Source organism: Peromyscus californicus, unplaced genomic scaffold (assembly GCF_007827085.1).
Source record: "Peromyscus californicus insignis strain IS unplaced genomic scaffold, ASM782708v3 Scaffold_23__1_contigs__length_62951481, whole genome shotgun sequence".
Taxonomy (NCBI): domain Eukaryota; kingdom Metazoa; phylum Chordata; class Mammalia; order Rodentia; family Cricetidae; genus Peromyscus; species Peromyscus californicus.
This window is the reverse complement of record NW_026294534.1, coordinates 14,370,601-14,390,942: the sequence shown is the minus strand read 5'-3', so window position 1 is coordinate 14,390,942 and position 20,342 is coordinate 14,370,601. Positions and strand designations below refer to the sequence as shown.

Sequence of the window (20,342 nt, the reverse complement as noted above, 5' to 3'; positions counted from 1 at the left end):
GAGGAGATCAGACTTGGTGACAGGTGCCTTCACCCACAGAACCATTCAGCTTGTCCTATGCTTGATTTTTAATATATATACTTGAGTATTTCTTTAGGTCTGGGTGACTGGACTGGAGAGTAGCTTGCTCCTTTTGTGCAGGTCTCTGCAATGAATTAATCCAGCAGTTTTATTGAGTGTCCGTTTAGTGAAATTTATTAAACTCTGGTGTGTAGAAATGAAAGAGAACAGGTTAATGGATGGGCAGAGGGAGGGGGTGGTGAGTGGGTGATTCGTAATTCTTACCATGTGAAAACGGCATTTGAACCCTGGTGTGAAGACAGCACACACTGGGGAGGGGTGGCCGGAGCAGAGGAGGAGACATGTCCTATCTTTTGCAGTGTCCCCACAGAGAGCAAAGTCTTTATCTAACCAGATGAAAGTCAAGACCTGCGCCTCTCCTTGGAGCAGTTGGTTAACTGCTCTGGCCCATGTTGACCCCACCCTCTTGTGAATTACACTGATAACTGCTTTAGACAAAGTCACAGAGCTTACCATGGGCTAGATGTCGTATTACTTTCTATTTCTCTGTGTTCACTCTCATTTAATTTTCACAACCCATGCCCCATGTCTTTATTCTGTTATTGCTGAAAATCAAATCCGTGGTCTTGTGCTCATGAATGCTTTGATATAGGTTTATAGGTTTTGACTACGGTGTCAGAAATACTAAGGTCTGAGAATCCAGCTATGACCTAAGACCTTTCCTTTAGGGAATCCATAGGAGGGTGATTGTAAACAACAGGGTAGGTTTTTTACAACCTACTTACAGAGAAGCACCAAGAAAACCAGGAATGTTAATGAAGCAGGTGTGACACCTCAGGGGGAAGATGAAGTAAAATATCCGGGGGGGGAAAAAAAAAAACAAAACCAAACAAACGTGTATATATATCTACATTCCATCCAGAAAGCTGAGAGTGGATATTGCTAAGGACCTGGTGATCTTTTTGCTATCTGTGGAGGCAGACCTCACTTACTTTTTGCTACAGAGGCAGACCTCTCCCAGATTCCTCAGAATGGTTATCCCAGACTTTTCCTTCCCTAGACCACTATCTTTAGCTCTCTGTAGAACCCACCCTTAAGGGGAATGTCACATGTATTTTATGGCCTGCTGACCTCTATGCTCTCTCAGTCAGAGACCACATTAGATTCCAGGCTGTTTAGCTCTAGAACCCACCCTCGTGGTCACATGTACTTTGTAAAGGGGTTTCTATGTAGTCATACCTTCAGTTTTATTGTGTACTTGGATTGAAATGATTGTTGCCTGGAAACCTTTTCCCAAATTGTGTTTTAAATATGCTGACAATGAACTGCCTGGCATTAGACTCCCTGAAGTCTGACCCATGTTGGCTTCCCTGCCAGGACATTTGCAGGGTCCCCCTCAGGTAGTGGAGTGGGGAAGGATAAGGACAAAGAAGGTTGTATTTTAGTAGATGATCAGATAAGACGTCCAGGAGAAGTTACATTGGAATAGAGATCCACGTGATTCACATTTCAGGCAAGTGTTCTGTGCTGAAGCCAGGAAGTGTCCCAAGTTCTTAGGCACAAGTGTGATAATAGGAAATGAATATTTGCTCTTTGTCCTGGGTTCCTGATTGGAGCCAAACTCTTGGAATTTCTTCAGCGAGAGTGATAGGAGCATGTTTTATTGTTCACAAGGAGAGCCCTTCAAAGTCAGTGAGGTCTGTTAAGAGGCAGACCTTGATGTGTTTTTAGGTGGCTTTAGAACTGGAACTGGGTCTGGTCCCCAGAGAAACCAACCATGTGGTTCAGGTGTTAGAATCTACCCCCCCACCCCCCAGGAGGTAAGAACTGAAGATTAGTTTAGTTACAAATGACTAATGATTTTATCAACCCTGCCTACGAAATGGAACCTCCATAAAACTCCTAAATGATGAGTTTGGGGAACTTCCAGAAAGTAAACCTTGTGCAGATTCTGGGTGTGTGGGTGGCCTGTCTGCAGAAGGCGTGGAACCTCTGGGAACTCATCTCCTCTCCCTTGCTGCATGCCTCTCCTCCACTAGGCTGTTTTTGTGCTGTGCCCTTTGTTATATCCTGTGAACTGCTGTAGTGAACTAGCCATCCTGAAGTTGGGCAAGACCCTGACGTATAATCGCTCACTCAGGTGTTCAGGTGCCCCATGTACAGTAACACTCACTAGAATTAGAGACTCTGTCGTGACCAGCCCTTGCCCCATGGGATCTGTGCTAACTTCAGGCACGGTTAGAACTGCAGAAGGCATCCAGGCCTTGTTGGTAGGGAAACTGAGGCAGCAGTTAAAGAACTTAATCAAGGAAGCTTGCTAATAAGAGCAAATTTAGTATTTGGTCCTAGGTCAGCCTGACCAGCTTTCTCAAAAACACACTGTCATTGGGAGTTCATGATACTTGGTCATACGTCTGGTGTCAGTCACTGAACTATGATTTGGCTTAACTTTGCAACTCTGAGATGCTTACACATGGGTACCAGACTTAGAGCATTTAAAGCATATTCTTCACAGTATGTATGCTTTCCCAGGGCAGAGTAGGTCGTTTAGCCCCTACTCCAGAGGCTGGAAAGTCCTAACAGCAATATAGGTCGTAGTTATCTCTTAAGTGTATGACTAGTGTTGAAGGAAGTGAGAGTATTTAACAATATAGTTCTTTTCTTGAGATGGGCATCTTGCTATGGAGCGCTGGCTGGCCTTCTACTTACAACATCCTCCTACCCAGTGCTGGACTTGGAGGCATGAGTCACCACAGTGGGCTTCCGTCTTCTCCACAGTTTGTAAAGGTGCTCTTCAGTTGTTCAAGAACCAATGAGTTATAACATTATTTCACCCATTGTGTTTTTCTTCAGGGGCCTCTCTGCGGGGCAGGAATCACTGGGTGATGTAGTTCCTTCAGTGCCTGGATTACAGGTGTACACTATCAAGCCTGGCTTTTTATTTTGTTTTTATTGTTTCCTTTGTCGCTTTAGTTTTTTTTTTAAACAGTTTTCTTTTATTTATTTTTATGTGTATGAGTGTTTTTGCCTGCATATATATCTGTGCACCATATTAGTGCCTGGTGTCCGGAAGGGAGTGGTGGATGCCCTGGAACTGGAGTTGAAGACGGTTGTGAGCTGCCATGTGGGTGCTGGGTATCAAACCTGGGTCCTCTGGAGGAACAGCCAGAGCACTTAACTACTGAGCCAACTCTGAAGCTGAATTTTAGTAGCTGGATTTTAAATGCTTTACTGACAGTCGTTCCAGTTTGAGTCAGAGGGCGGCCACGGTGTCGACATGGTCGCTGCTCGCTGAGACCCACAGCACAGGCAGGTATGAAGGAAGTATCCTTGGTCAAGTGGCTCCATATTGTTTCAATCTCATGAGAAAAAACTGTTACCGGGTGAAATTCTGAAAATGCCTGTTAATGTTTATTTGTTTATTTATTTGTCGTGATGTTGGGGATGGAGGCCTTATAGGTGCTAGCTGCATCCTAACCCTTTGTTTTTTAAACTACATTACAGAAGAAAACAGCAGTTCAAAGGTGGACGCCATAGAGCAGAGCAGAATGGCTTTATTTTTTCTTTGTGTGGCTAGGGGTGTGTCTAGTGTTGCGATAAACACCGTGACCAAAAAGCAACTCGGAGAGGAAGGGTTTATTCAGTTTACAGTCCCACATCACAGTCCATCCCTGAGGGCAGTCAGGACAGGAACTCAAATAGGGCAGAAACCTGGAGGCAGGAGCTGATGTAGAGGCCATGGAGGGGTGCTGCTTACTGGCTCGCCCATCATGGCTTGCTTTCTTATATCATCCAGGGCCTCCCACCCAGGGGTGGCACCACCCCCTATGGGATGGGCCTAACCACATCAATCATTAATTAAGAAAATGCCCCTCAGGCTTGCCGTAATTGAGGTTTCCTCTTCCAGAAGGACTTCAGCCTGTGTCAAGTTGACATAAAAACTAACCGGGGCAAGATGGAACCTGGGGCTTTGTGCTTATACACAGCGCTAAACCCCAAGGTCGATGACCAGAAATTGCGAAATCCGCCCTTTCAGAATGTACGTTTTGCTGGTGCCAAAAAGTCAGGCAACTGTGTAGCTGCTTCTGCTAGCAGTTTGTTTCTTATCTCGGTGTGCCTTTGACTGGCCCTTTATCTGTCTCGTTATGACCTTACAGACTGTCACCATTGTAGGAGGGACCCTTGGCTCAACCTTGTCTCTTCCTCTCAACAAGTGACCTCCGCTCTTACTTTAAGGAAATTGGTACCACTGGGCGTTCTTTAACTTTTCTCCCTGGCTCTACACACCTCCTTCCCCTGCCGAGTTGTATTTAGAGCTACAACTTGCCCCCCCCCCCCCCTTCCCTTTTCTTTGAGGCCAGGTCCTGTAGCCTAGGCTAGCCTTAAACTTACACTCCTTCTGCCTTATCCCCCTCCATGTCACCATGCTGTACAAACTACTTTTTCTCCTTTTCTGTGGAATCAGAGGGCAGTTCAGCCTTCTTTTCAAGGTCCTGTTCTACCTTTGACCCTTCTTTCTACCTGTCTGGAATTTTGAGGACCTAGCCTCTCTTCACCTCCACCTCCCTCTGCCCGTGAGGCTGTGGATTGTGCTTTTATTCTGAAGTCTCTGTCACCTTATGCCCTCCCGTAGCTATTGTACTTATTTCCCTCGCTAGAGAGAGTCCTCTGCATGCCCTTGTTTTCATTCGTTGACCACTTTGCGTTTTTCTCAGTATTTTGTCAGTCTGTTGGATGTGAAATACATACAAACATCTGTATCCAGTTATAAAATGTAATGCTGTAGGTTATGCCTCACTTGGCCTAAGAATAAGGACATTGGGGCTGAGGAGATGGCTTGATGGGTAGGAGCCTTCGTGCAAGCGTGAGGACCTGAATTTGAGTCTCAGCATCCACGTAGAAAGCATGGACATGATTGTCTGTTGACCCAGCACTGTGGGAGGTAGAGACAGAAACAGGCTGATAGGACCTGGCTGACCAGCCAGTCTAGCTAAAATGGCTAGCTTCCATTTGAGTGAGAGAGCCTGTCTTAAAGGAGGTGAAGAGTGATAGTGGAAAGCAGCCTGTGCCCTCCTCTCGCATGCATGCACCACGTTCATGACACATACACTTTTATCCCCTGTATCAGTCAGGGTTCTCTAGAGAATCAGAACTGATAGAACGACCCGCCCCCCAATAGGATTTATAGAGTGGGTTACAGACTGTGGTCCTACTATTCCAACAGTGGCTGCCTCCCAATGGAAAGTTCAAGAACCCCAGGGTTGTTCTGTCCACAAGACCGGGTGTCTTAGGTCTTCAGTGTACACCAGAATCCTGAAGAAGTTGGCCCTAATGCTAGTGAAGGAATGAACTTGTCATCGAGAGTGAGGGCGAGCAGGCAAAGAGCAAGTACTTCCTTCTTCCATGTCCTCTGTGTAGGCTGCCACCAGGAGGTGTGGCCCAGATTTAGGGTGGGTCTTCCCACCTGGAGTGATCCCGTCAGGAAAAATCCCTCACAGGTGTACCCAGCAGCTTGGGTTTTAGTTAATTGCAGATGTACTCAAGTTGACAATCCAGAATAGCCACCTGCCACACCCCCCCAAAGAAGAATAAGAATATTAGCTAGTAATATGTCTGCCCTTCTCCCCCCCCCCCCTTTTGTTTCTCCCACCAGCCTGTGTCCCTAGCCTGCTGTCCTCATCCTTTTTTGCACCATCTATAGAAGTATCCATTGTAGAGGTCAGTTGCGGGGTGACTGACTACCCACCAACCCCACAGTTTCCCAGAGTTTTCTTGAGCGCGAGCAGCAAGAAATATTAGATAGAAGGATTTGGAGTGTGGAGATAAACAGATAGAAAATACAGGATAGCCTTGAGAGGGCCTGGAACCCATTTCAACGGGCCCTGACTGTCTCTGCCCTAAGGTATTTATAGAAATGCCAAGGGGTGGGGCAAAAGACCTCCCCCCAGCACTGCCAAGTGCAGACCATCTCAGACACCTGCACTCAGGCCCGTGGTCCAATCATCCTCTCTATGCAGACCTGCTGGGCAAAGCCACGAGGAACCTGAAAATGGGCTCCCATGGTCAACTGCCTTTCTCTGTTTTGTGTTTGTTAGAACCCAGGTTGTATTGCTTTGGATTTGAACACAGAGCCACAGGTACACCAAGCACATACTCTACCATCCAGCTATACCTGCAGCCCCTGTAATTCAGCCTTTTGTGTTTCAAAAACGTTTCATGTGTATATGGGTAGATGAACAATATGTTATCTAGTTTTGCTACTGTCTAAGATTTAGGGAAAAAAAAACCATTGTGGTTAGTGTTTTTCACTAGACATGGCAGCTCGAAGAGTTATCCCTGGGTAATAAGCCTTTGAGGGGAATTGGCAGGTAGGGGTAGTCTGTGGGTTTTACAGTCATGAGCCGGTCTGCTCCGAGTCTTTGTTTTGCCTCCTGACATGCAGGCAGCAATCCTAGCCCTGCTTTTCTGAGCTCTCTGCTTTTGCCTTCATTACTGTCCTGAAACCTCTCCTCCCTCCACCTTCCATGAATGCCAGGGCATTTCCGTCCCATTGTTTATTTCAATGTCCTTAAATTCATGTTGAAACGTAATCCCAGTGCAACAATATTAAGGGCTATGCCCTTTAGGAGGTGACTGAGCCGTGAGGGTTGAGTCCTCGTGAAATTGGGACTAGATGCCCGTGTGACAAGTCTTCATGGAAAGTGTTTGCTCCCTGCCTCCTGTCCCTTTCTGCCCCATCTACCAGAGGACACTGGTCCTTCTCTCAGGACAGTGCAGCAGTAGGGCACCATCTTGAATGAAATGGAACCCTGGTAAGTCTGGGCACCCAAAGAGTGTGGTTAGCAAGATGAATAGGATGAGAGCAGCGGTTGACCAGAAGTTAATAGAAAGCGGAGAAAGAGAACGCCTCAAAGAGTTCCTGAGAGCTCAGTTAATCGAGTGTGGCTGGAAGGATCAGTTGAAGGCACACTGAAGAGGTAAACAAAGAAAAAGGACTAGAACACGGTACCGTTGATGACTTGGTGGCTGAAATCACTCCAAAGGCAGAGCCCTGGTACCTGACACTGTGAAGAAGGAGCTCCTACAAAGAATAAGAACATTCCTTGCTCAGCACGCCAGTCTTTAAGGGTGAGCTAGAATGTGGTGTTCTGTGGGTTTAGTTCTGAAAGTAAAACTTGCCATAAATTAGAGGTTGATTTCCCAAAATAAAGTCCTTTTTTGTATGGTGGTATACAGCTTTCAGTGATGATGTATACATTGTATGGATTTTTTTCCTAAATGTGTTATTTTAATAAATCAATCTCATGAATGAGTTTCAAGAAAAAACAAAAAAACGTAACCCTGACTAGAGACTGACCTAATGGCTTTGATCTTGGATTTCTTGCCTTCCCTAATGCTGAGATGCACAGTTCTTGTTCTTTATAAATCACTGTGTTTTTAGTGGCCCAGATAGACGAAGAGACTGATGTTGAGGAGAGTGCTGTAACAAACACCTGGAACTGGGAAGTAGGGGGAGGCTGGAAGCGTTTGAAAGATCAGGCCAGAAAAACCATAGATTGTTCTAAACAAAGCGTTCAGAGTGATTCTGGTGAGGGCTCAGAAGGCAGCGGTACATGGACAAAGCTGGGATCTTCTTGGAGACATTAAGTGGTTGATCAGAGTGTTGGTAGAAATATGAGCAGTGAGAGCCGTTGTCATGAGACCGCAGGTAGACATGGTAAGAGTCTTCCTGGGAGCTGGAGGGAAGGCCATCCTTGTTACAGTGTGGCAAAGAACCTGGATAAACTGTGGCCAGAGCCTGATGCTTGTGGAAAGTAGGTCCGGAGAGCAGTGAACTAGGATACTTGATGGAAACAAAACAGAACAAACAAACAAAACAAACCACCAAGCGAAGTGTGTGGAGCGCTGCAGGGTTTCTCTTGATCTCTCAGCATAATCACAAGAGAGTGGACCCAGGATAGACACTGTCGTGAAAGGGGAAACAGAACTGAGATGGAAAATTCTCAGCCTACCTGCACGGGAAAGAATAATGGGGCGCTGGGGCGAAGGCACTGGGGTGCAGCCAAGCAAACACTCGATGGGGAGATTAACATGGGTGGAAGGAAGCCAGACATTTCAGACAATGGAAGAATGATCTTGAAGGCATTCCAGAGATCTACTTAAATTTGATCATAAAAATGATTGTATATTGAACCAAAACCCAACTCGCTGCCCTTGCAAAAAATGTGTCTTCATTTGCTCTAAGTCATCAGGATTTTTTCCAGAGACCTGACTTTGATTTTTTTTGTTTTGAATTATTTTTTTTTTTACCAGCTGATGCAAAACTCAATGATCACTTCAAAAGGAATACAAGATGGTTTATTCTGGGGCCAAGTATGATTGACAATGGCCCAGAAACACAGATACCCTAAATATCATACTCCGCCATGGTAATGGTTTCCTAATGTTTGTATAGAGACAGAACAGTGAAAATTATAAATCCATTATGGGAACATCAGGGAGGCGGATGACAGCAAAGGAGGGAGACATCTACTCTACTTGCTGTCTGATGATATTCTTAGCCTTTGGTTGGGAGAACTTACAGGCTCATACATTCCAAAAGGATTTAGCTACTAGGTGAACAAGGTTAGATGTTAGATCAAGCAATTTTTATTAAGAAGGCTGAAGATAACCCAAGATAATAAAGTTGACTCAAGACCAGCAACATTTCAGTTCTCTACAATCACAGAAGTTCATTCATGTATTCAACAAATGTCGGGAAACTAAGCCCAGCACTGTTTTAGTACAGGGAATACAGCAAGTGTCGGAACAAATTGACAAAGGGTTCCTGCCCTGTGGAGGAACTGAAGTCCTACATATATATATATACACACACACATACATATATATGTATATCTACATTATATATATATATATATATATATCTATATTTGCTGGCAGCCAACAAGTCAGTAATCACTGTGGCCTGTGCTGACTGACATCTGTGGGGGAGGAAAATGAGGCAGGGAGGAGTTAGGAATGTTTGTACTCTAAATGAAGTCGTTTGGGGGGAACTGATTTATGAGGTAACATGTGATGAGGATCTCTAAGGGGATGGAAGAGGACCTGCATGTGAAATGTTGGTAGGAGGAGTTTCTATACTGAGGAAGCAGACGGTTCTAAGTCCCTTTATTTAAGGAACAGGAAGATAGGAATGGTCATCAGAGTAAAGGTCTAGTCTGGGAGTATGAGATCCCAAGACCAGGGAGAGGGCACCATGCTTTCTTACAGGTCGTAAGGATTTTAGGTTCTACTCTTGAGTGTGAGGAACAGCCTGGAATCCTCTCAGAGGAGTAATAACTTCCCATTAAAGGGCTTCTGACTTTTGTGTTGACAAGCCAGAGGTCACTTAGGAATTTTTCTCTTTTTCTGCCTTTTAAGACAGGGACCTGTTAGTTGCCTTTGCTGGTCTAGTACTTACTGTGCAACCCAGGCCGGCCTTGAACTTATGGCAGTCTTCCTGCTGCAGCTTCCTGAGTGCTGGGATTATGGGCACACCCTTCCAAGACCACTTTAGAAGTCTTTAAAGACTACTGGTGAGATGGGCTGGATCCGTGCTGGATCCAGGCTGGAGGGATGGATGACTCAGCTCTTCAGAGCACTGGCTGTTCTTCCAAATGGACTGTGTTTGATTCTCAGCCCAGCACCTACAGCGGTCCATAACTCCAGTTCCCGGAGATCTGGCGCCCTATTCTGGCTACTGAGGAGATCAAGCCTGTAAGTGGTCCACAGACATACATGTAAGCAAAACACCCGTGCACATAAAACTATCTTTTTAAGTGCTCAGGGCGTTGATGCTGGCTGTCTTTCGAAGGTGGGACTGACAGGACTTGCTGGACATTTACGACTAGATTTGAGAGGAGATACTTCTCAGGAGTGAATCCTGGGCCATAGCCAGGAGGAATCTCATGTACTAACGAAGACTTCGGAAGGACAGGGAAGGGGAGAGTACTGGGAACTCAGTTGTGGAAAAGCTAACTTTGTGGTGCTTAGTAAACATCCAAGGGAGATGGTGACAAGGCATTTGGGTTCCTAAGTGTACCAGGGAACGAATTCGTGTCTTCTCCAGATTCCTGTATTGGAGTCAGGTCTTTGGAAGCAATTAGCTCAGGAGGGCAGACCTAATGGGATCGGTGCCCTTATAAAAGAGGCTTGAAAAGGGAAAGGAGGAATGATGTATTACATCTAAACTCAAAAAATAAAGAAGTTATCAATTTAGAAGAGAAGCTGGAAGGAGTGACTTCCTTAGCTCTTCTGCCATATGAGGATGCAACTAAGATGTGCCTCCCAGAAGTGGGGAGCAGTGCCCAACACACCCTTTATCTGCTCACCTTGATCTTAGACTCCTGACCTACGCTTTGAGAAGTCCATTGTCGTCATTTACAAAAGACCCGGCCTGAGGTGCTTTGTTATACAGCCTGATCAGACTAAGAAGGTGTATTTCCATGGGACTGGATCAGATTAGCAGAGAATGTATACATTTGAAGAAGAGACCTATAGGATAAGCTGGGGGAAGGGAAGGGGCCTGGGAGTACGAGGGGATTCAGGCGGCACTCCAGCACTTAGCACTTTGGAGCCTACAAGGCTCTAGTATAGGGCTCAGAGTGGAATAGAATAGGAGAAATCCCAGGAGTATGGGGTCTCCTGGAGGCTGACCATGGTGGCCAAAATGGGTTACTCTGAGCTATGAGAAGAAAGCAATCTGGTAGGTGGTGGAGTCCAAGAATGCTCATGTTTTTTTGGTTGTTTCCATGTTACAGTATTTCAGGAAGAGGGCCTGTAGGCTGGGGCAGGGAATCTTAACAAGGAAGAGCTATAACGTGAGTGTCCAGTGGTGGGCCGAGTGAGAGGATTGGGAGGTAGTTGGGCCTCCAGGGGGCACCAGAGACCTCTCCAGGTTAGTGGTGGAGCTTGAGCGCATAGACAGCGCCTGGACGGGCAGTTTTATCTCACCATTACTCAGCAGACTTGTGTGCACCCGCTGGAATTTACAGCAGGCTGGAGTCATTTAGGTGGATCCAGGCGAGGTGAGTAGCCAGGGAGGAGACTGTATACACAATGACCTGTGAAACAGAAGCTTTTCCTTTGATATTCGAAGTTTTTCTCATTTTGGCCCTATCTGGTCCTCCTATAATGTAACTACTGTTATTTTTCCACTCTAGGCTGTATAGCCAAATAGAACTTTAAGAACACTCTCCAGTGAGCTTGCCTGTGGTTGGTTGGCTTGTTTCCATTTCTTATTCAGACCCTAGTGTGAAAGTCCTACTGAGCTAGCTGTTCCATCTTGGAAACCACTAGTTTCCTTATGCAGTGGTGTGGGACCATCGGGGAACTCTGACCAGCGCCTGGCCTTGCTCCATCCAGGTGACTGAAGGTTAAATGAATATTTTCATCCCTGAATGCTGCCCTCTACTGTTCTAAGGGCAAATGTTCCTTGTGCTCCCGTAGAGGTGTTTTTTGTTGTGTTTTGTTTTAGTATTTATTTCTTTATTTTTTGAGATTTTTAATATAATTGCATCATTTCCCCCTTTATGTCTTAGTGTTTGTCTGTTGCTGTGATAAAGCACAATGACCAAAAACAAGTAGGGGAGGAAAGAATTTATTTTGCTTCTACTTTCACATCATTGTCACATCTATCATTCAAAGAAAGTCAGGGCAGGAAGTCAGTCAGGGCAGGAACCTGGAGGCAGGAGCTGATGCAGAGGCCATGGAGGGGGGCTGCTTACTGGCTTGCTCCCTATGGCTTGCTCAGTCCACTTTCTTACATAACCCATGATCACCAGCCATGTGGTGGCCCCATCCACATTGGGTTTTGCCCTCCCACATCAATCGCAGTTTTAAAAATGACCTACAGGCTTGCCTACAGCATAATCTGATGGAGGCTTTTTTTTTTTTTTTCCTTCAACTGGGGTTTCATCGTCTCAGATGACTATAGATTGAGTCAAGATGACGTAAAAACTATCCAGCATACTTTTGTGTCTTCAAAGCCTCCCATATCCCCCTCCTTGATCTCTTTCAAATTTGTAGCTTCTTTTTTTGTTATTGTTACATGCATATATGTTCATCCATATATTCCTAAATATATAAATGCACTCTGCTCAGTCTGTATAATGTTACTTGTATTTCAGGGTCGACCACTTGGTATCAGTAACCAATGGGGGCGCTCTTCTCTGGGGAAGACTAGTTCTGTTCTCAGCATTTTTTAGTTGACTGTAGATCTTCATGTACCTCATTCAATATGATCTTTTCTAGTATTCACAGTGTCTATGCACCACATTTTCTTTATCAGTTTTTCCACTGAAGGACATTTAGGTTGTTTCCATGTCCTAGCTATTGTGAATAGAGCAGCAATGAACATGGCGGAGCAAATAGCTGTAGAGCAGGATGGTGAGTCCTTTGGGCATGCGCCAAGGAGTGTTATAGCTGGGTCATACGGTCGATTTCTTTTTAGCTTTGTGAGAGTTCTCCACACTGATTTTCAGAGTGTAGAACGCTCTGTACCAGTTTGCAGTCCCACCAGCAGTGATGGAGCGCTCCCCTTTCTCCACGCTCTCTGCAGCATTTCTTGTCCATTATTTTACATCATTTTTTATCTTTATTATTCTGACTTGGGTAAGATGAAATCTCCAAGTTGTTTTGATTTTCGTTTCCCTAATTGCTAGGGACAATGATGAACATTTTTTGAGATTTTTTTTTTTTAGCTATTTTTCTTCTTTTGAGAATTCTGTTCAAGTCTCAGGCTCGGTTTTTGAATGAGTCATTTTTGTTTTGTTTTTGGAGATTTTTTTTTTTTTTTAATATTCTGATACTAATCCTCTGTCAGATACATAGCGGGCAAAGATTCTCTTCTGTTCTGTGGGCTTCCTCTTCACCTGGTTGATTGTTTCCTTATCTGTGCACAAGCTTCTCGTCAATTGTTGGCATTAATTCCTTTATTTTATTTTAATTTTTTTATAATAATTTTTTAAAATTTATTATAAAATATAATTCATTTTACATACTAACCACAGATCCCCCACTTATCCCTCCTCCCACTCCCCCCCAGTCCTCCCCCCTCCCCCAACCCCCTCCTCCGAAAGGGTAATAAGGCCTCCCATGGGAATTCAGCAGAGCCTGGTACATTCAGTTGAGGCAGGACCAAGTCCTCTCCCGGCACCAAGGCTGAGCAAGGCGTCCCACCATAGGTAATGGGCTCCAGGAAGCCAGCTCAGTTGGCATTAATTCTTAAGACAAACGGACTCCTATTCAGAAAGTCCTTTTCCTACACCTGTGTTATGGAGGGTACTGACAATGTTTTCTTCCAGTAGTTTCAGTGTTGGAGGTTTCACGTTGAGGTCTTTGATCCATTTGGAGTTAGTTTTCATGCAAGGTGATAGATACGGGTCTAATTTCTTGGGCATATGGACAGCCAGGTTTCCCAGCACCATTTGCTGAAGATGCTTTCTTTTCTCCAGCATATATTTTTGGCATTTTTGTCAAATATTAAGTTGCTAAAGTTAAGTGTACTTTATGTTTTGGTCTTAGATTTTCTTCCATTAGTCTACTTGTCTATTTTCTCTCATCTGTGCCTATAATTCAAAGTTTTTTTTTTTTTAATGCTGTCCCACATTTTATGTATGTTTCTTACCTTTTTTTCCCCCCCTCTCTTTTGAATGATTTTTTTGTATTCCTTGCTTATTTGGTCTAGATTGTCTACTTTATCTTCAAGTCCTAATGTTCTGTCTTCTCTTGATCCATTTTCCTGTAAGGCTGTGCCTTAGGTTTTCTAGTCGGGTTTTCCAGTTCCATCTTCATTTCGGCTGGTCTTCCTCAGTGTTTCTGGGTCTTTATTGAATTTGCTTCTCTAGCCCAGGATGTCTTCATCATTTCCATCAGCCTCATGTTTGTCTGTGCTTTCTCCCCCACCCTTTCCTGTCCTGTTTTCTTTTCCTTTTTCTTCTCCTTTTTTGACAAAATCGCAGATCTCAGTATTGTGCAGCCTGGACTGTCCTGGAACTTACTATGTAGACCAGGCTGGCCTTGAACTCACAGATCTGTGTAGCTAGAGTTTTCCTGCCTGGCCCACAGTCAGGACAAACTCTCTCACCTGCCAGTCCCACAGCCTCTCAGACCCGACCAAGTAAACACAGAGACTTATATTGGTTTCAAACTGTATGGCCATGGCAGGCTTCTTGCTAACTGTTCTTACAGCTTCAATTAATCCATTTCCATTAATCTGTACCCTGCCACATGGCTCGTGGCTTACCGGCATCTTCACATGCTGTTTCTCATCGTGGTGGCTGGCACTGTCTCTCTGACTCAGCCTTCCACTTCCCAGCTTTATTCTCCTCCTTGTCCCGCCTACACTTCCTGCCTAGCCAATGGCCAATCAGTGTTTTATTTATTGACCAATCAGCAACACATTTGCCATACAGACCATCCCACAGCACTTCCCCTGATCTGTCTACCTCTACTTCCAAGTGCGGGGAGGTGCATCACCACGCCCGGCTGTTCACTGTTTGTTGATCATCACTCAGGAGTTTATTCTTAAACTCTTTCTCCTTAGTTCCATTGAGTTGTTTCTTTGTGTCTTCTCTACACTCCTTGAATTCTTCAATGAAGTTCATGATCGTTCTTTAAAATGCTGTGCCCTGGGGCTCATATAGTTAATTCTCATGAACAGCATTTCTACAGGACTGGTGGATTTTTGGTGGGAGATACTGGCTTGATCTTTCATGTTGTTTGCATTTTTGCCATGAGATCTGGGCATGTGGCCTTCTTATGTTCTGTGTCTGATATGGACAGGGCAGCTTGGGACAGAAGGGAGCACATGTGAGCATGTTGGACCTGGAAGAGAGCATATGTGAGCATGTTGGAAATGGCTTAGGTGGAATGAAATCAGATGGACAGATGGAGCTGGGTTAGCGTATAGTACGCATGTCCCAGTTGCTAGTTCCCAGTTCCCAGTTCCAGCCTGGAGTATGGGGTCAGATATGGCTGGGTGCAGAGGTTTTGTGTGGTATGGGGTGAACTTGTGAGTTAGGGGATAGGCAGAGCAGGTCATGACAGAAACCTAGAAACTAGTTGTGGTGTAGGCAGGGGTGGCCAGAGTAGGCTGGGACACTAGATGTGGGACCTGGGTTAGATCTGGCAAGTTTTCCAGGGTACATAGATGAGAGGGTCAGGCAAGGTTTACAGGGCTAGACCCCAGAGAAAGATTTTTGAGATCTTATGCTGTGTGTACACTTAACACTTGGCTTTCAGTCATGCTGGTCTGTGTTCTGGCATGCAGGGTGGATGAGCAGTGGGCCCTTAGCTGTGGTGAACGTAGTGTTTGTACTGACCAGATATTCTCAGTGTGGGAAACTTCCAGGCCTCTGTGTCCAGCGTGCAGCTTAGTGTCAGATTCTGCCTTCCTGTCCTGTCATAGAATCTGAGACTCTTCTTGTTCCTTAGTGGGCTGGCCTGGCCCGCCCCAGGGTCTTTCTTGGAGGCTCCACCGGGTTGAGCTGGTAATCTTTTTGAGTGCTGAAATGTTTTCTTCGCCAGCTGTCCCTCCCCCGAACAGGGCCCTTTTGTCCTAGGGGCTCATGGAAACATGAGCTGCCCATCTGCTTTTGGGGCCCAGGCTTCTCAGCTTGCAAAATAGTTGTTTGGGACAGCAAAGGGTGTGTGTGGCATATGTGTGTGTGTGTGTGTGTGTGTGTGTGTGTGTGTGTGTGTGTGTGTGTATTTTGTTTTAGGTAACAGCAAAATTTGCACAATAAATACATGGGTGCAAGAAGACACTTTGAAGACCTGTTGTTCTAGAAGGAATGAATAAGAGAACAATTTGCCCTTAGATTTGTATGAAGGGGACAGAAAATCACCATGCAGTTCTAGGTAGAACTTCTAGGCACGGTGAGACATGTCTATAATACTGGCACTTAGAAAGCAGAGGCAGGAGGATTGCCACAAGTTTGAGGCCAGCTGGGGCTATAGTAAGACCCTATCAAAAAGAAAAACGAACCCAAACCCCTAAGAATTCTAGGTGAGAAAGCACACCCTTCTTTGTACATACAGCTCAACTCAGTTGTTTAAATATATTTAAACTGACTTACCTCACACTGATGTTTGTTCATTACCATAGATGGAAGAGCCTCGTGTTCCAGCGCTTAGCCATTTCTCAGAACTGAGCACCTACTAGGCAGGAGAAGCAGGAGTGGAGAATCAGTTTGCAGAGTGAGTGGACAAAGAGCACTGAGCTTCTTGGAAAGATAATGGACAGGAGATGATGAGACTATTTATATAATTACATAAACCTCTAATAAAACCAAATTATTACTCTGTTATAATAGCTTCCTAGAAATCTTTGCCTAGTAGCCAGAGGGTTATGTAGAAGTAGACTGAGTTGGTTTTACTGAAGTATGCTGATTTCTGCCTGCTTGTTGAGACCCCTATGCTTCTTTTGCTGGGAAAAAGAAACACTACCCTGCAGGAGTAGTTCCCACAGCTATCTCAGTAAAGGTCACATTGTAGATCCTGTTTGCTGAGAAAGATGTCCTTGTACCTGCCAAAGTTTGTATGCCCTAATAACTACTAATGTTATCGAACTGGGGGCGGGGAGATGGGGGGTAGGAGTGGGGTCACAACCTGTGCACCCAGTCAGGTCTGGCCACCTGTTTTCAAGAGGCCAATTAAAAGAGCCAAATTAAAAGTGAAAATCAGAAAAAGGAGATTGAGTTAGTGTGGCCACATTGGGAAGATGCTTTGGGCCGTTCGCTTTGTCCTTCTCCCCAATTCGACCACATTGAAGTCCCATAACTCTGATAAATATTTACTTACTTTTATTGCTACCTGCAGAACATCTCTCTGTACAAAATGTCTGTTCCTGTAAACACACCTGATGGAAATTCCTTTTGGTGGACACGAGACTCAAAGAGCAACCCTGTTCCTAGACCTATGAAAGTGGCAGGACCTTTTCAAAGTGTGAGCTTGGGTTGCATGCAGCCTCTTATAAATAAGGAGTTTCTTCTGTCTCTCCAAGTGCATGCTCTGTTCTTGCTGTACAGGATGAATAATGTGCAGATAGTGTTGACCTCAGCACTGTTGGAATTCCAACAGGACAGAGACAACTTGGAAGAGAGGAGGCTGAGTCAGAGTAGTCTGGGAGATGGGACTGAGAGAGAGGACTGGGGTCAGATGTGAGGGGGTGATGAAAGAGGAGTTTGGACTAGATAGATCTTCTGGTTCAAGAAGTGACCTGTTCCTGTAATTGCCCCCCCCCCCATCTTCATGTTCTAATAGAACTGTATTTCCACATCACAAATATATTACAGTTTTGTAAGTCTTTTGCTTAAAAATTCTTCCAGGTGTGCTTGCCCACTATGCAGGAGGTCCTGGGATCTACCTTAGTACCACAGCAATAAAAAGTAAAAACAAAAGCTCAAACACTCAGGCATACATCCATGCCTGCAGCAGCGACAACAGAATCCTCCTGGTGATTTACCATCATCTCCAAGACAAGGTCTACCCTTCCTTTATGTCCTTCCCAAACTGACCCTAGCTCACTTTTCTGGTTGTGTTCTGGATCTGGGTGATTATCTCGGAGACACTTTGGACAAGAAAGCATTTACATTTCCCATGTTTCATGAGTTAACAGAATGAACTATTTAAAAGCATCTAGGGTATAAATCCCAGCATACTTTAGCCATCTTTCTGAAAAATCTGGTCCTTGAAGATGAGGATCAGTCATAAGGTACTGTGAGACGGCTGAACATATGGGGTTGCATAGAGTGCAGTGTATCAGGGTCTTACAAAAGTAAGGTCGAGGGTGGCAGCAACACTAGTGGATCCCAGCGGTCGGGGTCAGAGCTCATAGCACAGTGTAGACACAGTTTAGCCTACTTCAGTCTCTAGCTTTGATCCTTTAACGCCCCCCACCCCCACCCCCAAACACAGTATAGTCAAGTCAGAAGTGACTGCATCCATTTCAAGTATATCTGATTGATCTCAAGCTAGTATCAATGATGTCAGGCACATCCCCAGGTCAGGGTCTGGTTATAGAGTTCCATAGCACTATAACGGTTTTTACTATTTGCAGGGAATTATTTTTGGGAAACCAACCAGGATAGAATCATGGTGGTTTTGACTCAAGATGGCTGCAGTCAAGTCAGGTTGAATCCAAGTATATATTCCCAGTCACAATGCTGAAGCATTTGTATTTGTAATAATCTTATATCACTAAGGAAATGCTAAAACTTTAATAATTCATGTTCTAAAAGAAATGATACTTCTTGAGATGATTTCTACCAAAATGTCTAAAATTTTGCAATAGTCTAATGGGTTAAAGAGATAAACTTCAGTTTGTCCAGTACACCAAATTCAAGGGTCAGCAAGCTTGCAGGAACCTGACATCCCACCAGGAAATAGGGCCACTAGCTAGGGAGAGTCTGAGTTGTCTCAGCTGCTGCAGTGTTGGGCTCTGGCAGGAAGGCTGGGAGCCCAAGCCCTTGGTGTCCTACTTGTCTTTCCATTGTTGGGTCCTGGCTTGGTCAGTGTTTCTTGGAAATTGAGGCAGGCTCTGTTTTCGTTTTGACCGTATTTGGGAGATAAAAACAAAATGCATACATAGTTTGGAAGAGTTGACTGACTGAACATGCTTCACAAGTTATAACAATGTCAGATCCTTATGGGAGGGAAAGAACAGTGAATGCCTTTGGCAAGTGGACCACTGGTAGGCTTGCTTTCCCTCAAAGAAAACAGACTTCTTGATGGTTGTTGGGTTGGTTGGTTGTTAGGCTAGTTGTTGGGTTGGTTGGTTGTTAGGCTAGCTGTTGGGTTGGTTGGTTGTTGGGTTGGTTGGTTGTTGGGTTGGTTGGTTATTGGGCTGGTTGTTGGGTTGGTTGGTTATTGGGCTGGTTGTTGGGTTGGTTGTTGAGCTGGTTATAGGGTTGGTTGCTTGAGCTCTATCCTTGAGCTACCACTAGCCCAAGGGCAGATCTCTTGGTCCAGAGTTCTTGAAGTCATTTTCAGGTAGACCTCAAGAGAGGTGTCATTGTGTGCTCCCAGAAGGGCATGGGTTCCAAATACATGTTCCAGTGACCTGAGCGTGATGCATTCAGCTGTGAGGAGTAATGCAGAAATGAGCAAAGTGGATGCTTTACACGCTGATTCAGTTCACTCTGCACTGTGCACCTTCCACACCAACAGTAGGTGTTACCAGGATCAGTGTCTGTCTGAGTTTTCCTCCCATGGAGTCACCTTCCTTTCAGACTCTGACTGGGTCAGTGGGGGATGGGAAAGACTGCCCTGCCTGACAGAGGGCAACTGCCTGGATTTCCACACGGTTCTGTCTCTGTCTGGTAATCCTCAGGTGGAACAGCAGGTAGCCTGAGAAGCCTGAATTATGGATTAGTTCCTGCCGATTGTGCCAGTATAAAGGATGAATGCGCCTTGTTAGCCGTGAGATTGTGCTGCAGTCAGCTCTTATTGAAGTCAAGGGAAAGCAAGGCTGAAGGAAACATGGAGCTTTCTAACACTTGTTTGGGAATGCAAGTCATGTCCTCTGGGAAATACTTCGCTTCCTCAGTAGGCTGCCCTCTGCCAGTGCTGGAGTTCTGGGAGAGGCCACTGAAATTATTCCAGGAAAACCTTTGCAGCTTGGCACCACGAGGAAGTGGCCCATCACTTTTGTCTCAAGCCAGGTTTCTAGGAGTAGAGGTGGCCAAAAGGAAGCCGTGCCTGGCTTTGGGAGATGAGTAGGTGCTGGGCTCCAGACTGTTCAGGACTGTGTATGGATTTTGTGCTGGGGCCCACAGTAGCCCACACCTGTGCTGAATGAGAGGCTGCCAATTGGGTTGGGTGGAGAGAAAATAAGCAAATAGGCACTCGGCGACGGCATGCGATGTGTGCAAGTTCCTGAGCTGGCTGCAGACTGAAAACTGCCTCTCCCTGCCTGCAGTTCACCCAGCTGGGAAGGGCGCCTGTCCCTGCTAATGAGCAAGACCTTTTGAAAGCATTTTCCTCACACTACCAGAAGTGTGGTGAGGCTGAACTGCATTAGTGGGAAGGGAAGGAGCGACGATGGACCTGGCGATGGAGAAAGCTAAGGGCAAGGTGCATCTGAACCCGGAGCAATCTTTCCTGGCAACTCTGAGTAACCCGCAGGTGACATTGCTGTCCGTGCACAAGAAGTGCTCTTTCAGGAGGAGCTCTGGGGTCGGGAGCTTGGCCAGACTGGAGTCTTCGGAGGAGAAAGACTCTCCCCAGCGGGAGGAAGAATTGCCGCCAGGTGTTTTACCTAGAACCCTGGAAAGGAGTTT

The 20,342-nt window shown here is 45.4% G+C and overlaps 1 protein-coding gene and 1 pseudogene across 2 annotated transcripts in view; both read left to right on the top strand.

Annotated features, from left to right (window-relative positions):
• Atp7b (ATPase copper transporting beta) overlaps positions 1 to 20,342 on the top strand; it is a 73,425-nt gene that overhangs the window by 1,557 nt on the left and 51,526 nt on the right. The window lies entirely within an intron of this gene.
• Positions 6,818 to 7,287, top strand: LOC128119437 (transcription and mRNA export factor ENY2-like; annotated as a pseudogene).